This window comes from Carcharhinus amblyrhynchos, unplaced genomic scaffold (assembly GCF_965287045.1).
Source record: "Carcharhinus amblyrhynchos unplaced genomic scaffold, sCarAmb.v2.hapA chromosome_1447, whole genome shotgun sequence".
NCBI classification, from domain to species: Eukaryota; Metazoa; Chordata; class Chondrichthyes; order Carcharhiniformes; family Carcharhinidae; genus Carcharhinus; species Carcharhinus amblyrhynchos.
Window position 1 is genome coordinate 3168 of NW_027651187.1, and position 16283 is coordinate 19450.

Below are 16283 nucleotides of genomic sequence, written 5' to 3' on the forward strand. Positions count from 1 at the left end.
TGAAAATCCCCCAGTAGCGACACCCCAGTGCCTCTTTGGGTACACCGAGGGAGAATTTAGCACGGCCAACGCACCCTAACCTGCACATCTTTCGGACTGTGGGGCAAACCGGAGCACCCGGAGGGAAACCCACGCAGACACGGGGAGAACATGCAGACTCCGCACAGACAGTGACCCGAGCCGGGTCTCGAAATCGCTCTTAAATTCCCGACCCTAGCTTTTGAGAAGCTCCTTACGTTTGTTGGGCCGGACACTTTCCTCCGATCCGGGATCTCCGACTTGTTGGGGTTGTTGGCACTGCTGACCATGGGGCTGGAGGGCGGGACCCCAGCCCTGCTGCCGGTGACCGTGCCACCCCGCCTGCTGTGGCTTTGCGGGACGGAATCCGTTCCTCCTTCAGGTCGTTGTCCGCCGTGCTGGTCTGGCTCCGTTTCGGGTGAGAGGTCAGGGCAGCTGGTCCACCTGGAATGACCACCCGGTTAGTCACTCTGAGCCCACACTCAACAACCCCCCCCCCCCAAAATCCCCGTGCCCAAGTAACCCTGCCCTGGCCAGCCCAAGGGCAAGCATCGGCAAACAGCACACCTTGGCATCGAACGTGGCACAGCAGCGGAGGGGAGGTGGGCCTCTCCGAGTCGGAAGAAACCCGGCTGGTACAGCGTGCCCCTGCGCGGTACCGAGGGAGTGCCGCACTGCCAAGTAGATGCCATCTCTCAGACGGCTGGCTCATCTGAGATCCCCATCAGCCCCCTAAACCCCCTCTCCCCACATCATGGACTGCAGCGATTCAAGATGGCGGCTCGCCATCCCTTCTCAAGGGGCAACTAGGGATGGGCAATAAATGGTGGGCCCAGCCAGCGACGCCCACGACCCACGAATGGGCCCAAGGGTAAAAGATCTCATGGACGACTCTTCTTGAAGAGCAGGGAGGTGTCGCTTCTCTCCTCCACCTTCCTCCCCTCAACCCTCAACCCATCCCCTCCACCCTCAACCCATCCCCTCCACCCCTCCCCCCTTCCCTCCTCCACCACCTTCCCCCACCCCTACACCCTCCATCCCCTCCCCGCCTTTCTTCCCTCCCCATCCATCCCCTCCCTCCCCTCCTCCGCCCACCCCCCAACCTCTTCCCCTTCCCTCCTCCACCCACTTCTCCCCTCCCCCATCCCAGGCCTCCTCCAACCCCCTTCCTCCTCCACCCTCTCCCCTCCCCCAACCATCCTCCCCTCCACTCCTCCCCAACCTGATATCCCCCCCCACTTCCGCTCCTTCCTTCCTCCCTTTCTTCCACCCCGCCCCTCCCCCCCAGACCTTCCTTTCCTTCCCTCCTCTCTCCGGCCCCGCATTTCCCACCCCCCCCCTCCCAACAAAAACCAGGGGCAATATTCAACCTTCAACATTAAAAAAGGTCACCAACACGTTACTGGCAGTGGGATCTTGCTGTGCAGTAAAAATGGCAGTGGGATCTTGCTGTGCAGTAAAAATGGCAGTGGGATCTTGCTGTGCAGTTAAAAATGGCAGTGGGATCTTGCTGTGCAGTTAAAAATGGCAGTGGGATCTTGCTGTGCAGTAAAAATGGCAGTGGGATCTTGCTGTGCAGTAAAAAAAAAACGGGTTGGCAGGTGTTTCCTGCGTCACGAGAGTGGCGGCACTTTCCCGTCTCGCTTGCTCATGGGAATCGTGGGAGGGGGGGATGTGGGGGGCGTAGAAATCCAGTAGGACTACGTGAAGGTCTGTCAACCCCAGGTGGGAAGATTCCGACCTCGGGGCATTGGCCGGGGAGGTAAAATCCCACCCAGCATCTCATGGGCTGTGAAGTGCTTTCTAACGTCCTGCGGTTACGAAAGGCGCTATATAAATGCGTGTGGATTTTGTGTTTCCATCCTGAGGAGCCACAGCATCCCTACAGCGCAGGAGGCGGCCATTCGGCCCATCGAGCCTGCACCGACCACAATCCCAGCCAAGCCGTATCCCCCATCACCCCACATATTTACCCCACTCATCCCTCTAACCTACACATCCCCTGACACTAAGGGGCAACTTCTTAGCACGGCCAATCAACCTAACCCGCACACCTTTGGACTGTGGGAGGAAACCGGAGCACCCGGAGGAAACCCACGCAGACACGGGGAGAACGTGCAAACTCCACACAGGCAGTGACCCCCAGGGCTGGGAATCGAACCCAGGTCCCTGGAGCTGTGAGGCAGCCGTGCTAACCCACTGTACTGGCATGCCACCCACATCCTGGCCTTCCTCCCCTCCCCCCCTGCCCCCCACCTTTCTTCCCTCCCTCCCTTTTCCTCCCCTCCCCCACTTCTTCCTCCCCTCGGATTGTGCCCAGTTCCATTTCCCAGGGCAGGCTGGGAATGGCGCAGTAGGCCTAAGGGAGCGGAGTAGGCCCCACTTCTGCTTCCCCACGTTATCCTGCGTTGACCTGCAAATTTACACAGGAAAATCGGGTGGGCGGGGGGGGATTTTGATTGCTCATCAGCCTAGACCCAAGCGAATGGAATATTGGCATTTATAACTAAAGGAATAGAAGATAAAGGGAAGTGTTGTCACAACTACACAAGGCATTGGTGAGGCCGCACCTGGACAGTTCTGGTCCCCTTATTTGAGGAAATATGTAGTGACACCAGAGGCAGCTCGGAGGGGGATTGATTCCAGAGATGAAGGGTTTGTCGTATGACGAGAGATTGAACAGTTTAAGCCTATAGGATGTGGAAGCTATTGAGAGGGTGCAGAGGAGACTTACAAGGATGTTGCCTTGGATTGGGAGGCATGTCTTATGAGGATAGGTTGAGGGAGCTGGGACTCTTCTCCCTGGAGAGACAAAGGTTGAGAGGTGACCTGATAGAGGTTTATAAGACATTGAGAGGAATAGGTAGGGTGGATTCTCAGAGGCTATTTCCCAGGGCTGAAATGGTCGCTACGAGAGGACACAGGTTTAAGGTGCTGGGGAGCAGGTACAGAGGAGATGTCAGGGGTAAGTTTTTCACTCAGAGGGTGGTGAGTGAGTGGAATCGGCGGTGGTGGTGGAGGTGATCTCTCTGGGGTCTTTTAAGAGACTTCTGGATGAGTATGTGGGATTTAACGGGATTGAGGGTCATAGATAGGCCTGGTAGGTAGGGATAGGATCGGTGCAACTTGTGGGCCGAAGGGCCTGTTTGTGCCGTAGTGTTCTACACTCTCTGGAGTTTAGAAGAACGAGGGGAGATCAAATTGAGGTTTACAAGGTGATAAAAGGTTTGGATAAAGTAGACTTGGAGCGGATGCTTCCTCATGTGGGGCACTCTAGGAAGAGAGGTCTTAGGATAAGGGGCAGCAAATGTAAAACGGAGCTGAGGAGAAACTACTTCTCCCAAAGGCTCGTGAATCTGTGGAATTCATTACCCCAAAGTGTGGCTGATGCTGGGATAGTGAGTAAATTTAAGGCGGAGTTAGATTTTTAATTGGTAATGGGTTGAAGGATTACGGAGAGAAGGCAGGAAAATGGGGATGAGGAGCATATCAGCCATGATCCAACGGCAGATGGGCTGAATGGCCTAATTTTGTTACTATATCGTACGAACTTTATTATGAACTTATGCACTCAAATTTTGCAAAACAGCTTGAACTTGCTGCCTTCTGCCCTGGAGCTTTTTGGGCAATTTTCCCGCATTATTTATTTTTGTTTCATCCGTGGGACATGGGTGTCGCTGGCTGGGCCAGCATTTATTGCCCATCCCTAGTTGCCCTTGGGCAGTTGAGAGTCAACCACATCACTGTGGCTCTGGAGTCACATGTAGGCCAGACCGGGGTAAGGGTGGCAGATTTCCTGCCCCGAAGGGACATTAATGAACCAGATGGGTTTTTCCAACAATCGGCAGTCGATTCCTGGTCATCAGTAGATTCGTAATTCTAGATATTCTTTATTGAATTCAAGTTCCACCATCTGCTGTGGCGGGATTCGAACCCGGGTCTCCCAGAACATGAGCTGAGTTTCTGGATTAATAATCTAGTCTAGGCTATCACCTCTCCAGAACACTGGTGCTCTGTTATAGAATCATACAGTGCAGAAGGATGCCATTCGGCCCATTGAGTCTGCACCAGCCACAATCCCACCCAGGCCCTTTCCCCGTAAGGCCATGTACTTAACCTAGGTAGGCACCCTGTCACTAACGGACAATTTAGCATGGCCAACCCCCTAACCTACACAGTCTTGGATGCTAAGGGGCAATTTGGCATGACCAATCCCCCTAACCTAAACATTTGGGATACTAAGGGGCAATTTAGCATGGCCAATCCCCTAATCTACACAGTCTGGGACACTAAGGGGCAATTTAGCATGGCCAATCCCCCTAACCTGCACATCTTTGGACACTAAGGGGCAATTTAGCATGGCCAATCCACCCTAACCTACACATCTTTGGACACTAAGGGGCAATTTAGCATGGCCAATCCCCTAATCTACACAGTCTGGGACACTAAGGGGCAATTTAGCATGGCCAATCCCCCTAACCTACACATCTTTGGACACTAAGGGGCAATTTAGCATGGCCAATCCCCCTAACCTACACATCTTTGGACACTAAGGGGCAATTTAGCATGGCCAATCCACCTAACCTACACATCTTTGGACACTAAGGGGCAATTTAGCATGGCCAATCCCCCTAACCTACACATCTTTGGACACTAAGGGGCAACTTGGCATGGCCAATCCACCCTAACCTGCATATCTTTGGACACTAAGGGGCAATTTAGCATGGCCAATCCACCTAACCTGCACATCTTTGGACACTAAGGGGCAATTTAGCATGGCCAATCCACCTAACCTGCACATCTTTGGACACTAAGGGGCAATTTAGCATGGCCAATCCACCTAACCCGCACATCTTTGGACACTAAGGGGCAATTTAGCATGGCCAATCCACCAAACCTGCAATTCTTTCTGACTGTGTAAAGAAACTGGAGCACCCGGAGGAAACCCACACAAATACAAGGAGAAGGTACCCAGGTTTTATTGCCCATTCCTAGTTGTCCCTTGAGAAGGTGGTGGTGGTGGTGGTGGTGGTGTCCCTCAGTCCCCCCTGCCCCGTCTCCAAGGGCTCCCCTCCCCGTACTCACTGAAGTCGCTGTGCCGGCGCTGTCGGTGATAGGTGGACGAGCTGCGTTGGCTCCTGCTGTGCGTGGAGGTTTGGCTCACTGTGCTGGTGTTCAGCTCGTTGCTGGGCCGAACCTTGGCTAACGAGAGGCTGCTGCCGGAGCGGGAGTCGTTGCCGTCCATCTGGGAAGACGGGAAAGAACCGGAATGACAACTGCTCAGGCTTCCGCGAACGGGCGGCCATTACAGGAGGTTGGATGTCAAAGGTGCCTCCCCAAGGCTCAGACAACGGACCTGTCCTCAATGCCAAGGGGGCAACCCATACTGTGCCATTCTGCCAATTGCACTCCCTATGCCAATGTAGCACTAATTGATGACAATTTCTGCCCAAGCCTTCGAACCACTGGACCCTGGCCTGGGGGATAATCCCACAGTCATTTCATTCCCAGTCCTAACACGATGCTAACTTCAATCCACAGAATTCCTATAGTGCGGGAGGAGGCTATTTGGCCCATCAGGTCTGCACTGACTCTCCGAAAGAGCATCACTCCATCCCACACTATCCCTGTGGGTCCACACATTTAGCATGGCCAATCCACCTAACCTGTATATCTTTAGACACTAAGGGGCAATTTAGCATGACCAACCCACCTAACCCGCACATTTTTAGACACTAAGGGGCAATTTAACATGGCCAATCCACCTAACCCGCACATCTTTAGACACTAAGGGGCAATTTAGCATGGCCAATCCACCTAACCTGTATATCTTTAGACACTAAGGGACAATTTAGCATGACCAATCCACCTAACCCGCACATTTTTAGACACTAAGGGGCAATTTAACATGGCCAATCCACCTAACCCGCACATCTTTAGACACTAAGAGGCAATTTAGCATGGCCAATCCACCTAACCTGTATATCTTTAGACACTAAGGGACAATTTAGCATGGCCAATCCACCTAACCTGTATATCTTTAGACACTAAGGGACAATTTAGCATGGCCAATCCACCTAACCTGCACATCTTTAGACACTAAGAGGCAATTTAGCATGGCCAATCCACCTAACCTGTATATCTTTAGACACTAAGGGACAATTTAGCATGGCCAATCCACCTAACCTGTATATCTTTAGACACTAAGGGACAATTTAGCATGGCCAATCCACCTAACCTGCACATCTTTAGACACTAAGAGGCAATTTAGCATGGCCAATCCACCTAACCCTCACATTTTTGGCATGTGGGAGGAAACCCACGTAGACACAGGGGGAGAATGAGCAACACACACACACTCACTCAAGGCCGGAATTGAACCTGGGTCCCTGGTGCTGTGAGGCAGCAGTGCTAAGCCACTGTACCAATCAGTTTAAGGATGGAAGTGCTGGAGGCAAGCGAATAAGGCAGCCCATTGACCCGCCCAACATTCATTATCCATGTTTGATGCCGACTGTGAACGTTTCACCCTTACCTCACTCTTGTTCCTGCCCAGGAGGAGGTAGGTAGCAGTCACTTCATTGTATTTATGCCTGGTCAAAGCTTCTTTAATATCCTCGCGATTATAGCCCATCCCAATCATCACTTCTACAGGAGAAAAGGAGACAGTCAGCTCGACAACATGTCCGTAGGCCTCTGTGTACCAGGGTTGCCAACTCGTTTGGGCCTAGCCCAGGAGGCTGCAATCACATGACCTGCTGGTGTGACCCCTCTGGCTCCATTGGTCCACCCTCCAGGCACTCTACCTGAAGGACCAATGGGAAGAGAACTCTTTGTTACCCAATTGGATGCCACCCCCCCACCCCACAACCCCCAAACACCTGGTCATCACCAATATTACTCAACCCCCATCACAAGATTGACGCAATGATGATATTGATGGAAAAGTTCAGATAGAATTTACGACACGGAGACTGGCCATTTGGCCAAGCAGGGTTTACGCTGTATACAAGCCCCCCTCTCCTCACTCCACTTCATATCTCTTTCTCCTGTAGGATTTTAATCCTGATTCTACTGAAATTATCTAATCTATTTCCCTCAACCATTCCATATGAAAGCAAGTTCCACTTTCTCGCAACTCTATGCCTAAACCATAAGCTAGTTCCAATTGCCCATATTTGGCCCATATCCCTCTACACCCATCATACCCATGTAACTACCTAAACACTTTTTAAAAGGCAAAATTGTACCCGCCTCTACTACTACCTCTGGCAGCTTGTTCCAGAGTGGACAGAGTGGTGAAGAAGGCATTTGGCATGCTTGGTTTCATTGGTCAGAACATTGAATACAGGAGTTGGGACGTCTTGTTGAAATTGTACAAGACATTGGTAAGGTCACACTTGGAATACTGTGTACAGTTCTGGTCACCCTGTTATAGAAAGGCTATTTTTGTGTGAAACAATTGTCCCTCTGGACCTTTTTGTATCTCTCCCTTCTCATCTTAAACCTATGCCCTCTAGTTTTAAACTCCCTCTACCTTTGGGAAAAGATATTGAGTATCTAACTGATCTACACCCCTATTATTTTATAGACCTCTATAAGATCACCCCTCAACCTCCTACACCCCAGAGAAAAAAGTCCCAGTCTATCCAGCCTCTCCTTATAACTCAAACTATCAAGTCCCGGTAGCATCCTAGTAAATTTTTTCTGCACTCTTTCTAGTTTAATAATATCCTTTCTATAATAGGGTGACCAGAACTGTACACAGTATTCCCAGTGTGGCCTTACCAATGTCTTGTACAACTTCGACAAGACGTCCCAACTCCTGTACTCAATGTTCTGACCGATGAAACCAAGCATGCCGAATGCCTTCTTCACCACTCTGTCCATCTGTGACTCCACTTTCAAGGAGCTATGAACATGTACCCCTAGATCTCTTTGTTCTATGACTCTCCCCAACGACCTCCCATCCACTGAGTAAGTCTTACTCTGGTTCAATCTACCAAAATGCATCACTTCACATTTATCTAAATTAAACTCCATCTGCCATTCGTCAGCCCACTGGCCCAATTGATCAAGATCCCATTGCAATCGGAGATAACTTTCTTCACTGTCCACCAATCTTGGTGTCGTCTGCAAACTTACTAACCGTGCCTATATATTCCCATCCAAATCATTAATATAAATGACAAATAATAGTGGACCCAGCATCGATCCCTGAGGCACAGGCCTCCAGTTTGAAAAACAACCCTCTACAACCACTTCTGTCGTCAAGCCAATTTTGTATCCATTTAGATACCTCACCCTGTGAGGTCCCGAGAGAGGAGGCTCAAAGACCTCCTCAGTCCCCTGCCCAAGTTAGGGGCTCACACTGGGAGAGGCTTGTTTCCCGCAGATTGGGAGGAGTCTAGGATAGGGGACAAGGGTAAGTGGTGGTGGGGGGTGCGGGGTAGAGGTTTACTTGAAAAATGTGAGACCTGGAACAAAGGAGAAACATTTGTTCTCCTTGAGGAAGCTTCAATCCCAACCTGTCCTGGTCCCACCCCCCCCATGCCGACACTATAGTTAAGAAAGCCCCACCAACGCCTCTACTTTCTCAGAAGACTAAGGAAATTTGGCACGTCAGCTACGACTCTCACCAATTTTTACAGATGCATCACAGAAAGCATTCTTTCCGGTTGTAGCACAGCTTGGTAAGTCTCCTGCTCTGCCCAAGACTGCAAGGAACTATAAAAGATTGTGAACGTAGCCCAATCCATCACGCAAACCAGCCTCCCATCTATCGACTCTGTCTACACTTCCCGCTGCCTCGGGAAAGCAGCCAGTATAAGCTAGGAAAGATATTAATAAGGTTGAAAGAGCTCAGAGAAGGTTTACAAGGATGTTATCGGGTAGATAGATTTCTGATAGACAGGGGAATTAAGGATCATGGGGAGAAAGCGGGAAAATGGAACTGATCCACTTCAGATCAGCCATGATCTTATTGAATGGCGGGGCAGGCTCGAAGGGCTAGATGGCCTACTCCTGCTCCTATTTCTTATGTTCTTACGTTGCCGGGACTTGAGAAGCTGAGTTACAGAGAAAGGTTGAATAGGTTAGGACTTTATTCCCTGGAGCGTAGAAGAATGAGGGGAGATTTTGATAGAGGTGTATAAAATTATGATGGATATAGATAGAGTGAATGCAAGCAGGCTTTTTCCACTGAGGCTAGGGGAGAAAAAAACCAGACGGCATGGGTTAAGGGTGAAAGGGGGAAAAGTTTAAAGGGAATATTAGGAGGGAGTGTGGAATGAGCTGCCAGATAAAGTGGTAAAGGCAGGCTCGCTTTTAACATTTAAGAAAAACTTGGACAGTTACATGGATGAGAAGGGTGTGGAGGGATATGGTCCAAGTGTAGGTCAGCGGGACTAGGCAAAAAAATGGTTCAGCACAGACAAGAACGGCCAAAAGGCCTGTTTCTGAGCTGTAGTGTTCTATAATCAAGGACCCCACGCACCCTGGACATTCTGTCTTTCACCTCTGTCGCAAAAAAGGATACAAAAGTCTGAGGTCACGTACCAACTGACTCAAGAACAGCTTCTTCCCTGCTGCCGTCAGACTTTTAAAGAAGTTTATTTATTACTCACAAGTACAGCTTACATTAACACTGCAATGAAGTTACTCTGAAATTCTCCTCAGTCGCCATGCTCCAGCGCCTGTTCAGGTCAACACACCCTAACCAGCACGTCTTTCAAACTGTGGGAGGAAACCGGAGTATGCGAAGGAAAACCCACGCAGACACGGGGAGAATGTGCAAACTCTGCACAGAAAGTGACCCAAGCTGGGAATCGAATCCGGGGTCTCCCTGGCGCTAACCCACCATGCCACCCCACCCGAATTTGAATGGACCTACCTCGCGCTAAGTTGATCTTTCTCTACACCCTAGCTATGACTGTAACACCACATTCTGCACTCTCTCCTTACATTCTCCATGAACGGTATGCTTTGCCTGGATAGCTCGCAAGAAACGATACTTTTCGCTGTATACTAACACATGCGACAATAATAAATCAAATCAAATCATAGGGTTCTAATTGCAAATCAACCTTAAATGAAGTAACAGATAGTGAGTCTATACATTGCAAGTATTTACGGTTATTTAAGTAGCCAAAGGAAATTGTGTCAAAGTATTTAAAGTCCACTTTGTGTCTTTATTCCGTACATTGAATCATAGAATCCCTACAGTGCAGAAGGAGGCCATTTGGCCCTTTGAGCCTGCAATCCTATCCAGGCCCTATCCCTGTAACCCCACGTTTACCCTGATAATCCCCCCAAGACTAGGGTCAATTTAACTTGGCCAATGCTGACCCTGCACATCTTTGGACTGCGGGAGGAAACTGGAGCACTCAAAGGAAACCCACGCAGACACGGGGAGAATGTGCAAACTCCGCACAGACAGTGACCCGAGCCGGGAATCGAACCCGGGTCCCTGGCGCTGAGAGGCGGCAGTGCTAATCGCTGTGCTGCCCCACGCACAGGTTAAAACATACAGGTTTGAACAGCACACCTCACTTCAAATCGCCTTTTGCTTTACGGGTGAGTTCCTTCAGTCACACCAGCAGGGAAATAAAACGGTGGGTTAGCACCGCCGCCTCTCAGCGCCAGGGACCCGGGTTCGATTCCCGGCTTGGAGTCACTGTCTGTGCGGAGTTTGCACATTCTCCCCGTGTCTGCGTGGGTTTCCTCCGAGTGCTCCAGTTTCCTCCCGCCGTCCAAAGATGTGCGGGTTAGCATTGGCCAAGTTAAATTGACCCTAGTCTCGGGGGGATTATCAGGGTAAACATGTGGGGTTACAGGGATAGGGCCTGGATAGGATTGCAGGCTCAAAAGGGCCAAATGGCCTCCTTCTGCACTGTAGGGATTCTATGATTCAATGTACGGAATAAAGACACAAAGTGGACTTCAAATACTTTGACACAATTTCCTTTGGCTACTTAAACAACTGTAAATACTTGCAATGTATAGACCAGATACTCACTATCTGTTACTTAAGGTTGATTTGCAAATAGAGCCTTCTGATTCGATTTGATTTGATTTATTATTATCACACGTATTAGTATACAGTAAAAAGTATTGTTTCTTGCGCACTATCCAGGCAAAGCATACTGTTCATGGAGAAGGAAAGGAGAGAGTGCAGAATGTGGTGTTACAGTCATAGCTAGGGTGTAGAGAAAGACCAACTTAACGCGAAGTAGGTCTATTCAAATTCAGGTGGGGTGGCACGGTGGGTTAGCGCCGCTGCCTCTCAGCGCCAGGGAGACCCGTGTTCGATTCCCGGCTCGGGTCACTGTCTGTGCGGAGTTTGCGCATTCTCCCCGTGTCTGCGTGGGTTTCCTGTGCGTACTCCGGTTTCCTCCCACTGAAAGACGTGCTGGTTAGGGCGTATTGACCCACGAAATGGACTTTAAATACTTTGACGCAATTTCCTTTAGCTACTTAAACAACCGTAAATACTTGCAATGTATAGACTCACTATCTGTCACTTCATTTAAGGTTGGTTTGCAATTAGAACCTCCTGATTCAATTTGATTTGGTTTATCATCGTTGCACGTATTAGCATACAGCGAAAAGTATTGTTTCTTGCGCGCTATCCAGGCAAAGCGCACCGGACAGGAAACACCGGAATGTGGCAACCCTGTGCGTGGGCAGCGGTCAACAAAATGTCCGGTGGGGGCCGCACTCGGAACCCAGGTGGGCCGCGTGTGGCCCCCGTTACGCAGGCCGCTCACCGCCGGTGATCAGGGACTTTTGTTTACTGCTGCCCTCGCGTTAATTAAATCGCAAGCCGTTCAAACGGCAAGGGTTTTTTTTGAATCCCGGGAGCCGTGCTCTGAATGGGTCTCCCCCATCTCACCTATACGCTTGCTGTCTCCAAAGTCCTGCTCTGGCTCCACGTACGGTCGAAGATCCTCGCCATCGAACCCAACATTGATCCATTTGTCCTTCATAATTTGCTGGGGGAGAGGCACACACACACACACACACACAGAGAGAGACAGGAGTTAGTGTTGGTGCGTCAACAGGTACCCAAACTGCACCCCTTTAACAACATGGTGCATCTCGGGCAGGTTGAGAGAGAAGCTGTTGGGTCACATTGGGCAAAATACTTGGTGGAAGCCTTCAAGGCCAGGCCGGGGGCCTCCTTTTCTGAGGAAGGACGTTCTTGCTCTCGAGGGAGTGCAGTGAAGGTTTACCAGGCTGATTCCAGGAGATGGCGGCACTGATGTATGAGGTAGTCCAGTTTCCTCCCAGAGTCCGAGGATGTGTAGGTTAGGTGGATTGGCCATGCTAAATTGCCCCTTAGTGTCCAAAGATGTGTAGGTTGGGTGGATTGGCCATGCTAAATTGCCCCTTAGTGTCCAAAGATGAGTAGGTTAGGTGGATTGGCCATGCTAAATTGCCTCTTAGTGTCCAAAGATGTGTAGGTTAGGCGGATTGGCCATGCTAAATTGCCCCTTAGTGTCCAAAGATGTGCAGGTTAGGTGGATTGGCCATGCTAAATTGCCCCTTAGTGTCCAAAGATGTGTAGGTTAGGTGGATTGGCCATGCTAAATTGTCCCTTAGTGTCCAAAGATGAGTAGGTTAGGTGGATTGGCCATGCTAAATTGCTCCTTAGTGTCCAAAGATGAGTAGGTTAGGTGGATTGGCCATGCTAAATTGCTCCTTAGTGTCCAAAGATGTGTAGGTTAGGTGGATTGGCCATGCTAAATTGCCCCTTAGTGTCCAAAGATGAGTAGGTTAGGTGGATTGGCCATGCTAAATTGCCCCTTAGTGCCCAAAGATGAGTAGGTTAGGTGGATTGGCCATGCTAAATTGTCCCATAGTGTCCAAAGATGTGCAGGTTAGGTGGATTGGCCATGCTAAATTACCCCTTAGTGCCCAAAGATGTGCAGGTTAGGTGGATTGACCATGCTAAATTGTCCCTTAGTGTCCAAAGATGTGCAGGTTAGGTGGATTGGCCATGCTAAATTACCCCTTAGTGCCCAAAGATGAGTAGGTTAGGTGGATTGGCCATGCTAAATTGCCCCTTAGTGCCCAAAGATGAGTAGGTTAGGTGGATTGGCCATGCTAAATTGTCCCTTAGTGTCCAAAGATGAGTAGGTTAGGTGGATTGGCCATGCTAAATTGTCCCTTAGTGTCCAAAGATGTGTAGGTTAGGTGGATTGGCCATGCTAAATTGCCCCTTAGTGCCCAAAGATGAGTAGGTTAGGTGGATTGGCCATGCTAAATTGTCCCTTAGTGTCCAAAGATGTGTAGGTTAGGTGGATTGGCCATGCTAAATTGTCCCTTAGTGTCCAAAGATGTGTAGGTTAGGTGGATTGGCCATGCTAAATTGTCTGTTAGTGCCCAAAGATGAGTAGGTTAGGTGGATTGGCCATGCTAAATTGTCCCTTAGTGTCCAAAGATGAGTACATTAGGTGGATTGGCCATGTTAAATTGTCCCTTAGTGTCCAAAGATGAGTACATTAGGTGGATTGGCCATGCTAAATTGTCTGTTAGTGCCCAAAGATGTGCGGGTTAGGGGGATTGGCCATGCTAAATTGCTCCTTAGTGCCCAAAGATGTGCAGGTTAGGGGGATTGGCCATGCTAAATTGCCCCTTAGTGTCCAAAGATGAGTAGGTTAGGTGGATTGGCCATGCTAAATTGCCCCTTAGTGTCCAAAGATGTGCAGGTTAGGGGGATTGGCCATGCTAAATTGCTCCTTAGTGCCCAAAGATGTGCAGGTTAGGGGGATTGGCCATGCTAAATTGCCCCTTAGTGTCCAAAGATGAGTAGGTTAGGTGGATTGGCCATGCTAAATTGTCCCTTAGTGTCAGGGGGATGAGCAGGGTAAATATATAGGGTTATGGGGCTTGGATGGGATGGCTGTCCGTGCAGGCTCGATGGGCTGAATGGCCTCTTGCTGCACCGTAGGGATTCTATGATTGAAAAAAGAAAGCACCGATTCTGATATTTGTCTGTTTTTAGTCCCTATCAAGGTGCATTTTCGGTGACGGACCCATGCTGGAGAGAGGAAGGAGTGTTGGGGCGTTTCCCTGTTTCCCTGAGCTCTGGCCCGATGAACGACGCAGAGAAGGTAGCGCTCAGATTAAACGGTGCTCAGACTCACCTCCAGAGTCCCCCGCTTGGCTGGGTTGAGTACCAGGAAGCGTTTGAGGATGTTTTCGCAGTCTGTGGACATGTAAAAGGGGACTCGGTACTTCCCCCGCAGCACCCGTTCCCTCAGCTCCTGCAGGCACAACAACAACTTACATTTATATAGCATCCTGAACACGAGGAAACACTCATGTATGTAAAAGTGTGTGTGTCGCCACAGCAACTTGGACTCCCTGAGTGAACTATGACACAAAACCACCACCATTCCGACCTCATCAAATCCTTTAATCGTCTGAAACACTTCATGGCTTTTTGGCTAAGATCTTAGAATCTCTCCAATGCAGGAGGCCATTCGGCCCATCGAGTCTGCACCGACCACAATCCCGCCCAGACCCTATTCCCACGACCCGATGCATTTACTTTAGCTAGGCCCCTTGACGCCAAAGGGCAATTTAGCACGGCCAATCCACCCAACCTGCACTTCTCTGGATCAAGCCCAAGATGGGGTGCGATCCGCTATCTTGTCAGCTTGGACTCTCTTGAGGGGACCATGAATTGGATTCAAATTTGAATTGGGCGGCACGGCGGCACAGTGGTTAGCACTGCTGCCTCACAGTGCCGGGGATCCAGGTTCGATTCCCAGCTTGTGTCACTGTCTGTGTGGAGTTTGCACATTCTCCCTGTGTCTGCGTGGGTTTCCTCTGGTTTCCTCCCACACTCCAAAGATGTGCAGGTTAACTGGATTAGCCATGCTAAATTGTCCCTTAGTGTCCAAAGATGTGCAGGTTGGGTGGATTGGCCATGCTAAATTGCCCCTTAGTGTCCAAAGATGTGCAGGTTGGGTGGATTGGCCATGCTAAATTGTCCCTTAGTGTCCAAAGATGTGTAGGTTAGGTGGATTGGCCATGCTAAATTGTCCCTTAGTGTCCAAAGATGTGCAGGTTGGGTGGATTGGCCATGCTAAATTGCCCCTTAGTGTTCAAAGATGTGCAGGTTGGGTGGATTGGCCATGCTAAATTGCCCCTTAGTGTCCAAAGATGTGCAGGTTGGGTGGATTGGCCATGCTAAATTGCCCCTTAATGTCGAAAGGTTCGAAAGTGGATCGACACTTAGTGTTAGGGGGTTGAGCTAAGGTAAATGCATGGGGCTATAGTGGTGGGGCCTGCGTGGGATTGTGGTTGCTGCAGACCTCGATGGGCTGAATGGCCTCCATCTGCACTGTGGGATTCTATGATTGGCCAGTGCACTAATGGATAGAGGTCAGAGAGGGCTTTTCTCACGAGTAGGAGGTTGGGGTTTTGTATTCATTTGAGTTGAAAAGAATGAGAGGCGACCTTATGTTTATTTATTCCTAAGACATGGACATCGCTGGCTGGGCCAGCATTTATTGCCCATCCCTAGTTGCCCTTGGAGGGCAGTTGAGAGTCAACCCCATTGCTGTGGCTCTGGAGTCACACGTAGGCCAGACCGGGGTAAGGACGGCAGATTTCCTTCCCTAAAGGGAACCAGATGGGTTTTTCCGACAATGGGTCATCAGTAGATTCTTAATTCTAAATATTTGTATTGAATTCAAGTTCCACCATCTGCCCTGGTGAGATTCGAACCCCAGAACATTAGCCTGAGTTTCTGGATTGGTAATCTAGCGATAATACTACTCGGCCATCGCCTCCTTTCTTGAGACGTATCGGATTCTCGGAGGGGGGAGTTGACAGGGTCGATGGTGAGAGGTCGTTTCCATGCGTGGGAGAGTCCCGGACCAGAGGGGGGTAATCTCAGAGTAAGGGGGGTCACCCATTGAAGACAGGGATGAGGAAGGGTTTCTTCTCCCAGAGGGGAGTGAATCGGAGGAATTCTTTGCCGCAGAGAGCGTTAGAGGCTGGGTCATTGAGCGTTCAAAGCTGAGATAGATAGATTTTGAATCGGTAAAGGAAACGGCGGGGGGGGGGGGGTTATGGGGGAATGGAGTTGAGGATTGTCACATCAGATCATTCACAATCTCATCGAATGGGTATAAATTGAGAGAGGTGGATACTCAGTGAGACCTTAATGTCCTTGTGCATTGGGAAACATGAGGTACAGCAGGCAATAAAGGCGGCAAATGGTATATTGGCCTTCATGGTGAGAGGAT

The 16283-nt window shown here is 49.9% G+C and overlaps 1 pseudogene across 1 annotated transcript; it reads right to left on the reverse strand.

The window, feature by feature from the left end:
• Positions 1-236: 236 nt before the first annotated feature.
• On the reverse strand, positions 237-14324 carry LOC145340804 (MAP/microtubule affinity-regulating kinase 4-like; annotated as a pseudogene). Its single transcript, XR_013886293.1, has 5 exons — positions 14169-14324; positions 11912-12011; positions 6554-6666; positions 5104-5263; positions 237-462 (listed from the first exon to the last, which is right to left on the reverse strand). The product of XR_013886293.1 is annotated as an MAP/microtubule affinity-regulating kinase 4-like (transcript).
• Positions 14325-16283: the final 1959 nt, after the last annotated feature.